The sequence below is a fragment of the Zootermopsis nevadensis genome, unplaced genomic scaffold (genome assembly GCF_977971745.1).
Source record: "Zootermopsis nevadensis isolate Lab colony 2312 unplaced genomic scaffold, Znev_1.0 Znev_ptg000029l, whole genome shotgun sequence".
Classification (NCBI taxonomy): domain Eukaryota; kingdom Metazoa; phylum Arthropoda; class Insecta; order Blattodea; family Termopsidae; genus Zootermopsis; species Zootermopsis nevadensis.
The window spans coordinates 418,615-432,987 of NW_028259161.1; positions in this window are offsets into that span (position 1 = coordinate 418,615).

The following is a 14,373-nucleotide window of genomic DNA, read 5'->3' on the forward strand; positions in this document are numbered from 1 at the left end:
TGGGTACCCGGGGTCTGGGGGTATAGCTGGACCACCCTGCCTCCGGGGGATATAAATACGGAGGCCTGATCTTACAGGTTGGGGGTTGGGCATGGGGCTAACACCCCCCCCCCCCCACCCTGTAATAATCACTTGTTATGAGAGCTCGAGCTGGGTTCTGGCGCCCATGATGACGTGAATTATGTGAACCAATGCTGAGAGAGATTTCAGGCTCTTTCGGGATCTACGTTCTGAAGTCTCGCAAAAGCTGACAGACGTATTAGAAGTGCTTCCAGTCTCCATCATCAGAGCAATGAATACCATCTTTTTTGTGCTGACATCTAACAATGTTGTTGTTTCGTAAATAATCGTACGAATTATTTATGCAGTAATCCGTCAGAGGTTTGGTTATCAGATATGTACTGAATTGTTATGTTGCCATGGTAACGCAGAAGAGTGGATGATTTGTTGACGTGAGTGAATTATTGAGCATACCTAATAATTAATTACTGCATTTCCATGGATGCCTGTGCATCAGAGGCCAAAGCCCCGGTGTGGCTATAGTGAGCTCGCAGACCACCAAAAGTGGAGGAATATGAAAACTATATAACACAACAGCGTCATAACAATAATAATAATAACAATGAGAGTACTGTTGTGCGATTATAGGGGGAGAGAGATATTTAATAAAATTACATTTCAGCATAACCAGAATTGCAGACTGGGATTCGCTACTGGTGTACATTAGTCTCAAAATGTGTATTGTGCGTCGACAGAAAATGTACGGTTGCTTTCACCACTAAAAAGTAAAGCAATGATTATTTAGAATTAAGAACAGTATATGCACAAATTTTGGCGTGAAGAACAATTCTGGAAAGTTGGTGTACTCCACGCAGCTCTCCTTTCCAATCTACAATCGTACAACGAATATGAGGATTCGTCTAAAACAAGAAGGTTTTATAAAATTCTCACGTCTTCACGGTTGTGAAATTTTATATCGTGGTTCTTCAAGGTTGCTTCGTGTCTGTACGATTTTCTGAGGGACACGTTGCCCCAATCTTCACAGTCGAAGGGAAATGTGCAAGAGGATTCGAGATTCAAATCCAGGACACAGATCCTTCTGAGCCTCCAGTGACTGGACAAATAGACAGTGACTTGTATTAGCCTCGCACACAACATTTAAAACACGGGCTCTGATATGGCTTAACAACGAAACGCATGATATCGGCTACTGTTCAGCGTTTCCCGGTGCTTACTATGCTGTTACCTAGGGGTTCTTTAGTCCTCCTTCACAAACCTAACCTAACCTAACCTAACCTAACCAAGCGAGGGACGCCGCGTGCATCGCATTCGTACGTTTGTGTGTCGGATTACTGTCATAGACCGCGCCCTGGCCTTCTGCCGTATTTTTCCGCAGTCCCCTCTTTTCTGGGGGCCAGCTTGCGTCATGAACAGTAGTTTTGGAGCTTCGTCGGCTGTTTTCATTCTCTTCATTGGCCTTGATTCCGTCGGTTTTTCGTTCACTTTTCTGAGTACAACGTCAGTTTCCTAGGAAACGCAAGCGTTTGTGAAGCCATAGGTTGTTTAACATTGTATTCTGAGAAACCCATAAATTTCGGGTGCCAGTATCTGATGAGGGAGAGTTTTTCCCCCCTCTTTCATTATTAGATTTCACAGCTGCCAACTGGTATAGCAAAACTATCAGCTGAAAACCTCAGACCCCACACACGAAATAGTTCCAATTCACCCCCGCCTTCACGACCCAGTTCCAAAGCGCCCCACCACATCTCTTCACTAAATCTGTACGTATCTCAGGCTAAAAAAAAGGGACGCGACGTACGTAATGTCTGTCGCCTGTTCATTTATTCCCCGGACACAAAGAATTTTCGCAGCTTTCAGCCGAATGATGATATCCCAGTAACTAATATTTGACTCTAGTCATCTCAAAACGTTGTTTCTGACTCCAATAAAACTCATCGTTAAACAAACAACTCTGCTGAAGATTTTATGAAAACAATCACTGATCATGTAATTTATTTTCAGTGCATGAACGGAGCCACTCAACGGCACTAGATGATGTCATCGGCTGCTTCACGCTCCGGCCGATTTACACCGAAGGAAAAATCGCTTGGTATTGGGTAGAATGTGAAAATCGAACCACGAACCACTGTCGCCCAGTCCGTAGACAGTCACGTCACTTAACTGAGCTAAGACTCACCTATGACAACCGCAGAGGGCCCTCCTGTCCAAATTATATCTCAGACAGCGAAATAAGAACCTATTTCTCTCCTTTAATTTATCTCGTAGTTTTAAATTAACACCCCCCACCACCACCACCCACGGCTAACTTGCGTTTCTGAGGCCACACCCACTGCCTGCAATTTGGTGAAATAAACTAGAATCACCAGAAAGAAATCAATGGTTTATGTGGCAACAGCCTGTACGTGAAGGACAATATATTAGTAACAGGGGGTTGTGGACAAACCTCGTTGTTTAATAGGCCTGCAGGTCAATGAGAAACAGGCGATGCGGTACAGCATGTGTCAGAAGTGACTCCTCACAAAAAGAAACCCTTACTCTGAGATCCGCTGAAAGCCCAGTCAAACGTTAAGCTTGACTGATAACAGACGACGACGATAACTGAGGAATATGGAAGACGGAGGACGTGCCCCAGGGCCAATCTGCTCTCTGCTCTCCGCATACGGGGATTCCTCCGGGACTGGACCCGTGTCTCCGCTGTGAGAAGCCACAGTTTAATTGCAGAATTACATTTCCTAATGCACGTAATGTAAAATGCTCGTGCCTTTGAAGTAGCCAATGGTTTTGGGACGCCACGCGGACGAGATAGGAGAACGTTTGAGTAACAGGCAGGCGCCATTTCCTTGCACAGCCGATGGCGGAGGTGACGGTCTTCGAATGTGGATGGTAGGTCCAAACACACTGAATAATGAGTCGCGAACAGCCGACAAGGGGAGACCATCCAATGGGGGGAGAGGTGGTATGGTTACAGTTCGGTTAACAACAACGGCGGATGCTCTGGTGTGGTCAGTAGTGGGCCGACGACCATTAAAATTGGAGGACTGTGAAACAGACAGTAGCATCTGAGGTAAATCCGAAGATGGCTGTCTTGCAGAGAACAGGTGTTTTACTATATGGGACAGCGGGGGCGTGGTAATAAACCACTACTTATATAATAGCCGATTGAAATTACATCCTGACGGTGGCGACTCTGGCAGCAAGAAATGCAAACGAGGCTTACGGTACGGTCTGGCGGAGAGTCTGTGTATGGTGGGAAGATATTAAATGTCAAAAGTTCGTCGCAAAATTTCTTTTCAAAAATAAGTTGACTGTAAAATATACACGATTAAAATAACAGGCTGCTTTCCACGTAAAAAAGCATGTGTGTACCACTCGCACACCTCAATGCGTTGTTGGCATCTTCTAATGGACGACACAAACAGAAGCGAGTGATAAAGAAGGGCAGGGCTGAACAGTATCACGAGCTGAAAAATGTGGAAGTTTTCCACGACTGTGTATTTACTCCGGGGAACAATCAGGAAATAAATTTATTTTGTGCGACTCGTCTGGTGAGGTTATGTGACATTTCTTTGCACAAGCGTCCCCCCCCGCCCCCGCCCCGTCGTTGCGGGCAGTCAACGTTCCCCACTCTCCCTTCATTTGTTACAGCCGCCTGCAATTTCAAATTGACATTTCACTGAACTTTGTCCACTGCAAATCATGCCGTCCGCTCTCTAGCTGGGAGCTTTTTAATTTGGAATATCACAGTGACTTACATCCGCCATCATTCAAATATTTAAGTAATTTCTGCGACGGACGACTGTGTAATGCTGTTTACCGTGTTTTTTTCTTCTCTGGGCGTTCCTCCCGGGTCTAATAGTCCATTTACATGACCTATTTCATTATTCTGTCTTGAACAGACGTTCTCTGAAACATTCATTCCTTGTTTAGCGTGGTCTTGGATGCAAAGTGGATTGGTCGCTTTGTTTGTAATGTATCTGTTCCATTCACAGATGGCTTTGACAGGGTGGAACGCAAACAGTATACATCACGAAACGTCGACCTCAATATTCTAGAATGTAGCGTCAGTGGACTTGTAGGTACCTACCGACGTTCAGGTGGAACATGACGCCTCCGTCTTCAGGGCTCACGTTATATTCGCATAGTTATTTTGGTGAAAGCCGACCTGTTATGCATCCAGGAGAGGACACTCTTTGCAGTTAACAAAACCATCTAAACGAAAAAAGCACGTAACTTACAATGCGATAAAACCAACGATGAAATCGAAGGTTCGTCGTCTTGTTCACAAGAGATAACCACCGGTCCCTATCCTAAACTAGACGAATCTAATCCACAACCTATTCGCCTGAGATCCTTTTTGCTGGCATCCTCCCACCAGAAAACCTATTTTCGCTTCATCCTTCTAAAGCCCAAATACTCTCCTCAGCACGGGACGAGGTAATGCACTCGCGATCTCTTCGCGAATGCTCGTTTCCAAGAACGCGGACCTTGCCACATTTTCGAAGGTCTCACTTAGCTGGCCGTCCATGTTCGAAAAGCGTCCTTTCCGCCTTCTTCCGATTACGCGATTGACACCGTGGTCCAAGCGACTTAAGTCGCAAACTTCCAGCCAGCGCAGCCTGGTTGTCTATCTTGTCACCCACTGCTACCACGTGCGATGCGATAAATGCAGAACCGATTTTCCGCCGTCACTGCACGCGGCAACGCGAGAGCCAATCACGCAGAGCTATTTAATAACACGGCCTACATTTCAAGTCCAAGCCCTTTTGAGTTTATACCACTGACTGGATTCCAAATCGTTTTACAAACTGTGGGGTTCTCGGCTGCGATTCTGACAGAGACTGGGCAGACAAGGTTGATTATGAACTTCAACACAATCAGAATATCATTAGACGGCGATAAAAAGGAAGGAATTCAATTGAGAGCTAATGCATGCACGGTAATAACATTCTAAACGTGGAAATTTGAGTTAATTAAAAGATCGTCTGACCCATAACAAAACGTGTTAATTAACCTTTGCATGCCTTAAGATGGAGACAGCTTGTTTCTGCGAATTAAAGATACACGCCTGCAAATCCACAAGTAGCTGAGTAGCAGAGACATTTCCTCCGCTGTGGGAAACTCAAATCTCATTAGGATTCGCATATGCGAGTTATTCGTTGTGGTCAGGGAGCAAAGTTATAAAAGAATACCAAGTAACCAGTAAACATCTAAGCAATCTGCCAGCTAGCTAATCAACTATATTGTGAAGGGTCTTTTTTTGAAAAGATTGTAGTTAATAATCACGCGGAGTAAATGAACCAGTCTCATGCAACTGGAAGGTTAGTAGCCATGTTTACAACTGAACCTCATTCAGAGCCAATTTAGCCTCGAACGACATTTCTGTGTGACCCATTTCGATATTAAAATCCACCCCCCATGCGTGTTACATACCTCACCCATCGTATCCGCCGCGATTCAATCACCGGACACCATCAGTCCACGTAGAACTGTGTACTTAAGCCTCAAGAAATAGATTTGCGAATCACTCAAGAGGTCAGGTTAGGTTTCGAACGTCCGCCAACATACTTGATAATAGCGCGTATTATTATTATTATTATATCTCATCTATTCACCACTTTATGGGGTTTTTACTTCCATGTACCCGAGACAGATTTTGTCCCTAAGGTACATAGGGCAGCAGCTATTTCCGGGATCCATATTGTTTTTAGCAAGTGCCAAATGTATTATATAATTTTATTTTATGACAGCGTTATTATTATTATATCCCATGTATTCACCACTTTATGGGGTTTTTACTCCCATGTACCCGAGACAGACCTTGTCCCTTAGGTACATAGGGATACATATTGTTTTTAGCAAGTGCCACATGTATTATAAAATGTTTTACAATACATGTGACACCAAACTACTTCCTTCATTTCTTCTCTTGTCCAAGCCACTCTCGTTTTCCTTGATTGATTTCTAGTGAGTCTTGGTTTTGTTGGCTGTGCGTGTCCATGGTTGGCCTGCGTTGAGTCGCCTCGTTGCCGTAACCAACCTCAGCCCTTGGAGTACCTAGGCGACCTGTACTCCAGATCTTAGTCTTTCCATTCTTCGGTAGTAGCTGCACGGTTGTCCACACTTTGAACTAAGGGATTATTTATCGAGGTTTACTCCTCTAGATCCGCCGTGTTCTGTCATATAACAGGGTCACCTCTCGTCTTCACCACGCACGAACGGTCTTGAGCAAGGAGAGGCTCTTATTATTATAGGGGAAAGTTGCATACAATAAGAGAGTTGGTACTACAGTTGTTTATTTTAAAAAAATTATTCATTGTACTGTCGATTCCAGTTGCACATTTCAGATACGCCGGTTTTATTTTCGTTTCAGAAAAACTGCGAAAAGCTTCAGCGTCCCTTGGGGGCAGACAAATGCGTCTGGAAACCCAACGCAAAATGCGTGTTAATAAACGTATTTTATGCCGATATTATTTTAAGGCAAATACATCTAAAAGAGAAGGCCAACATTTGTGCTTGTGTTGCAATTGTTTTATAAAACTGTTACTTCATTGCGTGCTCTTTCCCTCACGTGTGGGAGATGAATTTCAAAATACGAACATTATCAGCTGCGTCGCGACGTTCTCGCGGAAGGATGTTTGACAGCAGCAAAGGGGCGCGTGCAAGGAAGATATTCAAGGGGCCCTCGGACTCCCTGAAATTCCAATCTATGTTCGTGTTGGTGTTGGAATCCCGAAGACCGAAATACGCACAGAGACTTGGCGAGGAAATCTCTTTGAAGACGAAGAAGGAAATGAGAGGATAACATTAAGATTATATGTTAGAGAATTAGAACAATGACGGAATTAGCTTAGGGTCGTGCCAAATAGCGGAGATGCATATTTAGGTGTTATTACCAGATTATCATTTACTGAAGGTTCTCAACATTATTATATATCAGATGCTTTAAGAATTAATCAGCTGTTCTTCAGTTTGCCAATGCAGTGTACTCATATGAATTTCGGAGCAAACATCTATTAACAGCATTAACAAAATGATCGTTGTGATGAAGCCCTGATGATGGAGGTAGCAAGGATCTCCGAAACGTCGGTAAATTTATACCAGGCTAGAAGGCGCTACAGCCCAGAAGAGGGCCGTCTTCGGACTCACCGCCGTGAAAACCTCAAATCCTACAAGAAGCTTTGTGTCAAACCCCCCCCCCCCCCTCCCACTTTGAGGTACGCACTGAATCGAGTACCGACCAGACGAGCCACGCGGCTTCACTTTTCCGGCTGCACAGGTTACAGACTACAGTATAGAATGCAAATTATTTGGCGTCTTTTGAGGTCAGAACGCGTGAACTTCTTAGCGAGCCAGTTGATGAAAGATTCTCGGGCTGCAAGCCGCGTCAGGTGGCTGAACGGCGAACAAACCACATCTTCAGGCAACGTTTCGTTCATACACCAGGAAGCCAGGTTTCCCACTCTCCAAGCGGAGAATCGAAATCCACGTCTTCCGCATAGGAAGCAGGAGTGCCAACCACTGCACCGTAACACTATGGTTTGGTTTAGACATGCACGTAGTTACTCTACCAATTCTACAAATATAATCTGACCAGGGAAATATTATCTTGTATGATTTTACATTCAAGAATAAGGAAAACGAAGACTTCGATTTCCTATTCACTCATTCTTTGTCATTTCCTATTCTATCTCCCATTTTCTTGCTTCGTTCTCTTTTTATTTTCGTCTCCTCGTCCTCCTCCGTATACAACCACGTCATCCAAATCCACCCTCGCCTTCTGCCCCCTTCTCCCCTCCCCCCCGTCCCGCTTTCTGTGCGTCAATTCCACTAACTTCATTTCTCGCTCATCTGGCGTCGGCTCATCTAATTTCGGGGGCTCCTGTGGCGGCTCAAGCTTCTCTCTGCAAGGAGAGAGAGAGAGAGAGAGAGAGAGGGTCGGATATTGGGTATGCAATGTCAGGGAATTCCGAACATGGAGACTATCTGTCGTAATAGCGCTACCACATTAGATAAATCAAAATAGCCTGCAGCGGAACGGACAGCACACACTCCTTGGGGTTGGGCAGAGGAGGGACTCGACCTCTGGAGTCGCAGACAGGAATGGCGGGTCTGGTGGCAGTCAGAGCTGAGAAGGTACGTACATCGTGACAATACTGATAATATTAAAAAATAATATCGCCCATGGAAATTTTAACTAAAGGAGTACAAAGATCTGGAGAGCGTTCAACAGACTCTCTTAGAAAGAGTAAGGCAGGCGCTGAAATCTGAAATCCGAAGCCTGAATCGCGCGGTTCGCCAATGACCCAAGAGGAGAAGTGTATTCAGAAGAGGTCATCGTGGCTACTCTACTTCGATCGGTCATTCTGTGAATGTTCATGGTACAGGACTCTTCTGGTATTCTATGAAACGCAGGAGGGGAACATTCCTACACGCAAAGCGAGTTCTGGGGGGGTGGGGGGGGGAGAAAATAAAACCGAGCCTAAACTGCACAGGAGCCACAGTGTTACCAACCACCCCTCGTCAGTTTTCGGTTACACAGGAGGACCATCGCGCCACAGCCTTTCGGAAACCAGTGTGATGTTTGCGACCATCTTCTGGTGGGAGAGATCCCGACTGCTGTCTGTCTGTCAGTCAGTGGGCTACTGCAACAGCTGCGACGGCTAACATCAAAACGCTGTAACCAGGTTTTGCTTCTAGCGGCTGACCAAAGATCGATCGGGGGAAGCTCCAACAACGTAAAGAAATTAGAATAAACGCACAGAAGTAGACAAGAAACCAAATGGATAACAATTAAATAAGAAATGAAATATTTAAAACTATAAATAAATACAAGACTGACATAAATAAACAATAACAAATAAATTGATGCACACAATAATAAAGTGCACAATCACAACATAAGAACAACAAAGCTCAACGACTGAGCGGTAAGGAATGTAAAATATTTTCAATATGAAATTAAGAGCAATTCAGCGAATCTTGTCATGCCACGTGCTCCGTAAAAACGAACCAGTGAGGATGAAGATATGAATTATTTTCACTGTTACTGTATGTTGCTGTGTAACTGAAAACACCAATCTAGCGGCCGGGGGGGGGGGGGGGGGGTTAACTGGGCACGAAATACTGAGAAGAATGTTTGCCACGACACAGAGGAACTAACAAGGCGTCATCACTTGTACTCTTTGCCTTCTACTGCCAGGGAAATTCAATGGACAAAATACGAAATAGGCGACACACACGACCCACACGGAGGGACTGGAAATGTTCGAGTAAACAGACCGAGGCGTCGGCGGGGATAAAATAAAAATGGATCTTACAGAAACTGGAAGTGAGGGTGTGGGCCGGATTCATCTTTCTCGCCATAAAGCCCAATGTCGGGCCCCTGTGCACGTGGTAATGAGCCTTCGTGGTCCATAAGAGCAGGCAATTTCTCGACCACCTGAACTATTATCAATTACCCAAGGAGACTGCATCGCGGGAATTGGCTAGCTGGGTCAGGACACAGAATTCAGCTGGACTGTTTCGCGACTGATTGCCTTCATTAAAAGAACGGAACGTTCCTTCAAAAAAGAATTATTTATCTCCTTTACAACTGGCGGACTTAGTTTGAGTAACGGAAAAGGTTGTTTGTTGCAATTTCACTGACATAAAGCAGTTTTACACATTCCTCAGTAGGGGGGCAAATCCCGTTTCGCAACGGAGTCCATAAGAGCCCTAATGTTCTTTTGCTCTCCGGCAATGAATAGGCTAATTGGAATTTATTTCTTCTGCGAAGAAGGAACCCACTGGGTCGACCGACACAAGTCAATTCAATCGCAGACGCCTGGCGCCGGATTGCTGACTTATTCAACAATCTTCCTGAGCAACATCAGCCATCACTGAGATGATCGACACTGCTTTTCTTAATTCACCTTTCATTACCAGCTCTAATTTTATCTTTTTTTAACATTCACGTGCATTCTTCAGAGATACCCCCTCATTAGACTGGACAGTCTCTCACACAGTCAGATAATGACGGCATCAGGAAAATGTGTTTTCTGAAATCGGGAACTATTTTTCATCACATGCGACACAATATTACGCGAATTTACACGGGGTGTCATAAAATATAGGATGAATCATCGTCATCATCACCACCCGATCAGAGTGAACGGTTCAAGACACGAACAACCTACGGCTACTCTGACACTGTAACCACCGGATCAATTTTCCTCTGCAGACAGGTACCCTCCCAAGTATCCGAAGACGATTTATGGTTCAGAATTAATTCGGAACTGAAACACGCCGTGGGGCATAATTAGCGAACACGGAAGAAGAATTGCTGATTGTCCATAAAGGCAAAACGCGACATTTAAATAAAATCTCTAAGTGATATATTTATTTATTTGTAGTGTTCTGTCTGACGACAGGTCCATAAGAACAGGATCCTTCGATCCTTTTCTCGGACTGGGACCTGTTCATATACGTTCTTGGCAGATGATCCAGAAGTGGTTTGCCATTGCCTTCTTCTGTGTGTGAATGGAGTAATTGTTGGGATGCCACGGAGGAAAACTCCGTGTTGCCTAGACCACGGCCTTGCCCAACACAAGTTATAAATTCGGGCACCGCCGGGAATCGAACCCGAGACCCCCAGGATTACAAGGCCAGCGTTCTAACCGCTAGACCACCTCATCTTATTATTATTTAGTGTTCTGTCTGACGACAGGTCCATATGAACAGGATCCTTCCATCCTTTTCTCGGACTGGGACCTGTTCATATACGTTCTTGGCAGATGATCCAGAAGTGGTTTGCCATTGCCTTCTTCTGTGTGTGAATGGAGTAATTGTTGGGATGCCACGGAGAAACCGGGGAAGCCCCCGGAGGAAAACTCCGTGTTGCCTACTAAAAATGAGAGGGGGAGAAAATAGTTACAGGAGCCGCACAAAAGATCAAATATTTAATTTATTAAGGACTTCCACTTAACCTCTCCAGGACTTCTCCAGGACATCCTCACGGCCACCCGATGGACACGCTAGAAATTCTCCAGGACAATCTAACCCATCGCAAAACAATACAGTGTTATCTAGCATAACCTAAACTAACCCAACCTAAGCCAATACAACGCAACCTAATTCAATGTAACTTATCCCAATCAAACTTAAACGAATCCAAAATAACGGACCCGCATAGGATTGAACACACCACCACCTAAAATCATTGTCTTCAAAATCAGCTTCGGCAGATTTAGAGTCGGAAATTCGACGGAAGTACATTTGTGCAGCGTAAGGGAAGAGGTTTTGCAGCTCCTGCACAACGAAGGTGCCTTGATGTAAGGTTGGCATCCCTGATTACACCTAAGCTCCTATGAAGACATGTTAATTCAATAAAACAACAACTGACAAAGATCTCATTAAGTGTGGCGGTGGATTACACGGCTTAAGCTTCAGCTGATAGCAATTTGTCGTACTGCAGCTAGACGCTAGTGGATGCGCGCGAAAGGGGCAAACAGACATCGCTTTGTGAACTCATGCACCAACAGTAACAAGCTAGGAAAGTGTGCACACAATACTGAGTCCGCCTTCTTCGATAGTACCTACTTTGACCACTGAATCACAGCACCTCAACGTCATTCTGCCATCACCGCCCGTGGGATATTCAAAAGTACGATTCTGAGGTCCACCACACCAAATTTCGTCTAAATCCGTGCAGTGCTTCTCGATTAGAACGGACTAGAAAGACGGACATACGCGGCCTCTGTAGCCACTTCGTGCAAAGAAGCAGGACAACTCAAGTCACTGTTATCAAGTTTCGGAGATTAAGAAGTACGAGTTTGTGACGGAGTGGAGTATCAGATTTCGTGAAAATCCGTTCCGGGTTTCTGAAGTTGAAACACGCGGACACACAGTCACAATGGGCGCCATATTCATCACACGAAACTTGTCAAATATTGCGCTTGAAGCAAACAAAGATCGAGACTGCAACCTACAGGCTCGTCGTTTTAACATTCCTGACACATCTCGAGTTGTAAATAAAAGACGTCCTTGAAATTGGGCCCACAATCAATCAGTTGAGGGAGGGAGCTATTTGCGCAAACAATCCCCAAGCTCCTCCTTGTAAGAAACTGTGGCGAAATACACGTTTTCGTGCGGTGGCGCCATCTGTCCCCTCGGTGCTGCTTCACGACTAGCAGATAAACCAAGAGGAAGCCAGTGGAGTGGGCGAGTGGGCGGATGGTGCGATCTGATCAATGAGCGCGGTCCTCTCGCCCCGAGTGGCGAACTGGTTTACTGCAGTGCGATAAAGCACTTGGGAGGTCCGGGTTCACATCCCGGCTCGAGATAGGATACCCCGACTCACCAACCTGCTTCTCCTGTTCCTAGGTCATCTACAAGCAAACGGAACTGAATTTTAAAATACGCCACGACCGCTTCCTCCCTAATTCCTTCTACCCACAATCCACATCGTAATTTTTTTCGGACTATAATGCAAACGCACTCAGCTGTTTACGATTACGTACGACAGTGGAGTTACTGAGGAAAACGTGGAGAAATAACATCACGACAGCGAGTATTCTGATCTAGATTCAAAATGAGTGCTTCTAGGATGAAAGTCAGACGAGGTACCGCGGTGTCACCCTGCGTAGAAAATCGACTTATAAGGAAGATTATGAACGATCAACGTCCGACTTGAAGACTGTGGCCAAAGGGCCTGCCTACTCATTCCAAATCGTTCCTTGTAATTTGACATTGAATATTGAATATTCACATTTACCGACAAAAACTCACCACACTGCAGATAACGCACTAGACACATTCATTTATTTGTGGTTTATATAACGACGCTGTCAGTAGCTCAGGCTTCGTGTACAGCGTCGAATGGTAGAATGATTAATGATGAAATTATGTGGAAGGAAGGAACTAACCCCGGACTTTGGCTGAAGGTACTGGGGATGAAAGCCTCACTTACGATAATCCGTGTCCTGGTCTGGATTGGAACACAGAACCTCCCGAATAAGAACGAAGATCGCCGCACAAAGTTATAAACAAATTTCTTCCTGTTTCCTTTGAAATTAGGCCGTTGAGCCTCGTGAGGTTACGCGGGTGTAGGACGTGGATGTGGGGACGGCAAATGCATCTGCCTGTGCAGTTCGTCACTGGCGCCCAACCCGGGTGGGGTGGGGGTGCAGAAGGAGAGGGCAGTGCCACGGCTACATCGCCTCATCCTGTTTGCTGATTTCCCACGGGCGCGATCGATTTGGCATCCGAAACCACGGCGACACGCAATGTACCCCCGCCAATCCTATCTGCCTGTGCTGGTCAGCTCCAGATGTGATTATTGGACTCATCTGTTGATACCTCTTAGGTCACCGCCACAACTCACAGGTGTTGCCGGTTTTGTTTGGTTCTCTGCATTCGGGAGGTCCCTGCCAAGTCTCGCCCCCCGAACAGGACGTGTCAGCGGTACAAAGCGTAATGAACAATTCCTAAATACAGTTCCGTTGTATTATATTAAGAATTCTGGGGAACTAAACACATTCATGCAGACGGCCGACCGTAAATGATCGTGGAACAAGGAAAATTTGTGTTTAAAATAAACGGTACTCAGAATGGTTCTAATTCATGAAATTAGTAGTCATCTTGTAAGTGAACCTGTGTGCTCCACAAAATATGGGCTCTTTTCTAACCAACTGGGCGACCCTCCGCCCCACGGAGTCGGTTATCTGACGTCGTAGAAATACAGACCTAGCCTGCGTGGTGAAGGCAATAAAGAATTTTTAAAGCAGACAACAGAAATGGCAGATCTGCTGCTTGCCGTTAAACAATCTACAATTTTACAAGATGACTGACTTTGTGACCATTCGTCAGGCCCGGGGAGATTTGTGGGCCTACGAAGTAAGAAGTGGTCAATTTTTCGGTACTGCACAGCGAAGAACTTCACCTGGTAATGGCAGAACGGGCGCTGGGTCCGGGGCTGAGGAGACTTTTGATGGGAGAAACCTCTTAGAAAACAACCACTTGGAAGACCAAGAAGGAGAAGAAGACTTGGAGATCTGGATTTTTGTGACACTGTGTGAGGATGGGATGTGGATAGAGCTGGCTCAGTATCATGTCACATCGCGGGTTTTAGTAAGCTTAGTAGCAGCGTTGAACCTTGGACCCTGCCGCCATATTGTTAGCGTAAGTTAAAAATCTCACGGGCCGCATGTGGTGCGTAACCCATGCTTTGTGAGAGACAACGAAGAACCTTTAAGGTTCAATACTGTACATATGAATAGGTTTGTATGAATTTTAAAAATAAATTTCAAACCCCGAAATCTACTTTTATTCAGGTCGTTCCTCTGCGTTTCTCCTAATTATGTACACGACGGCACA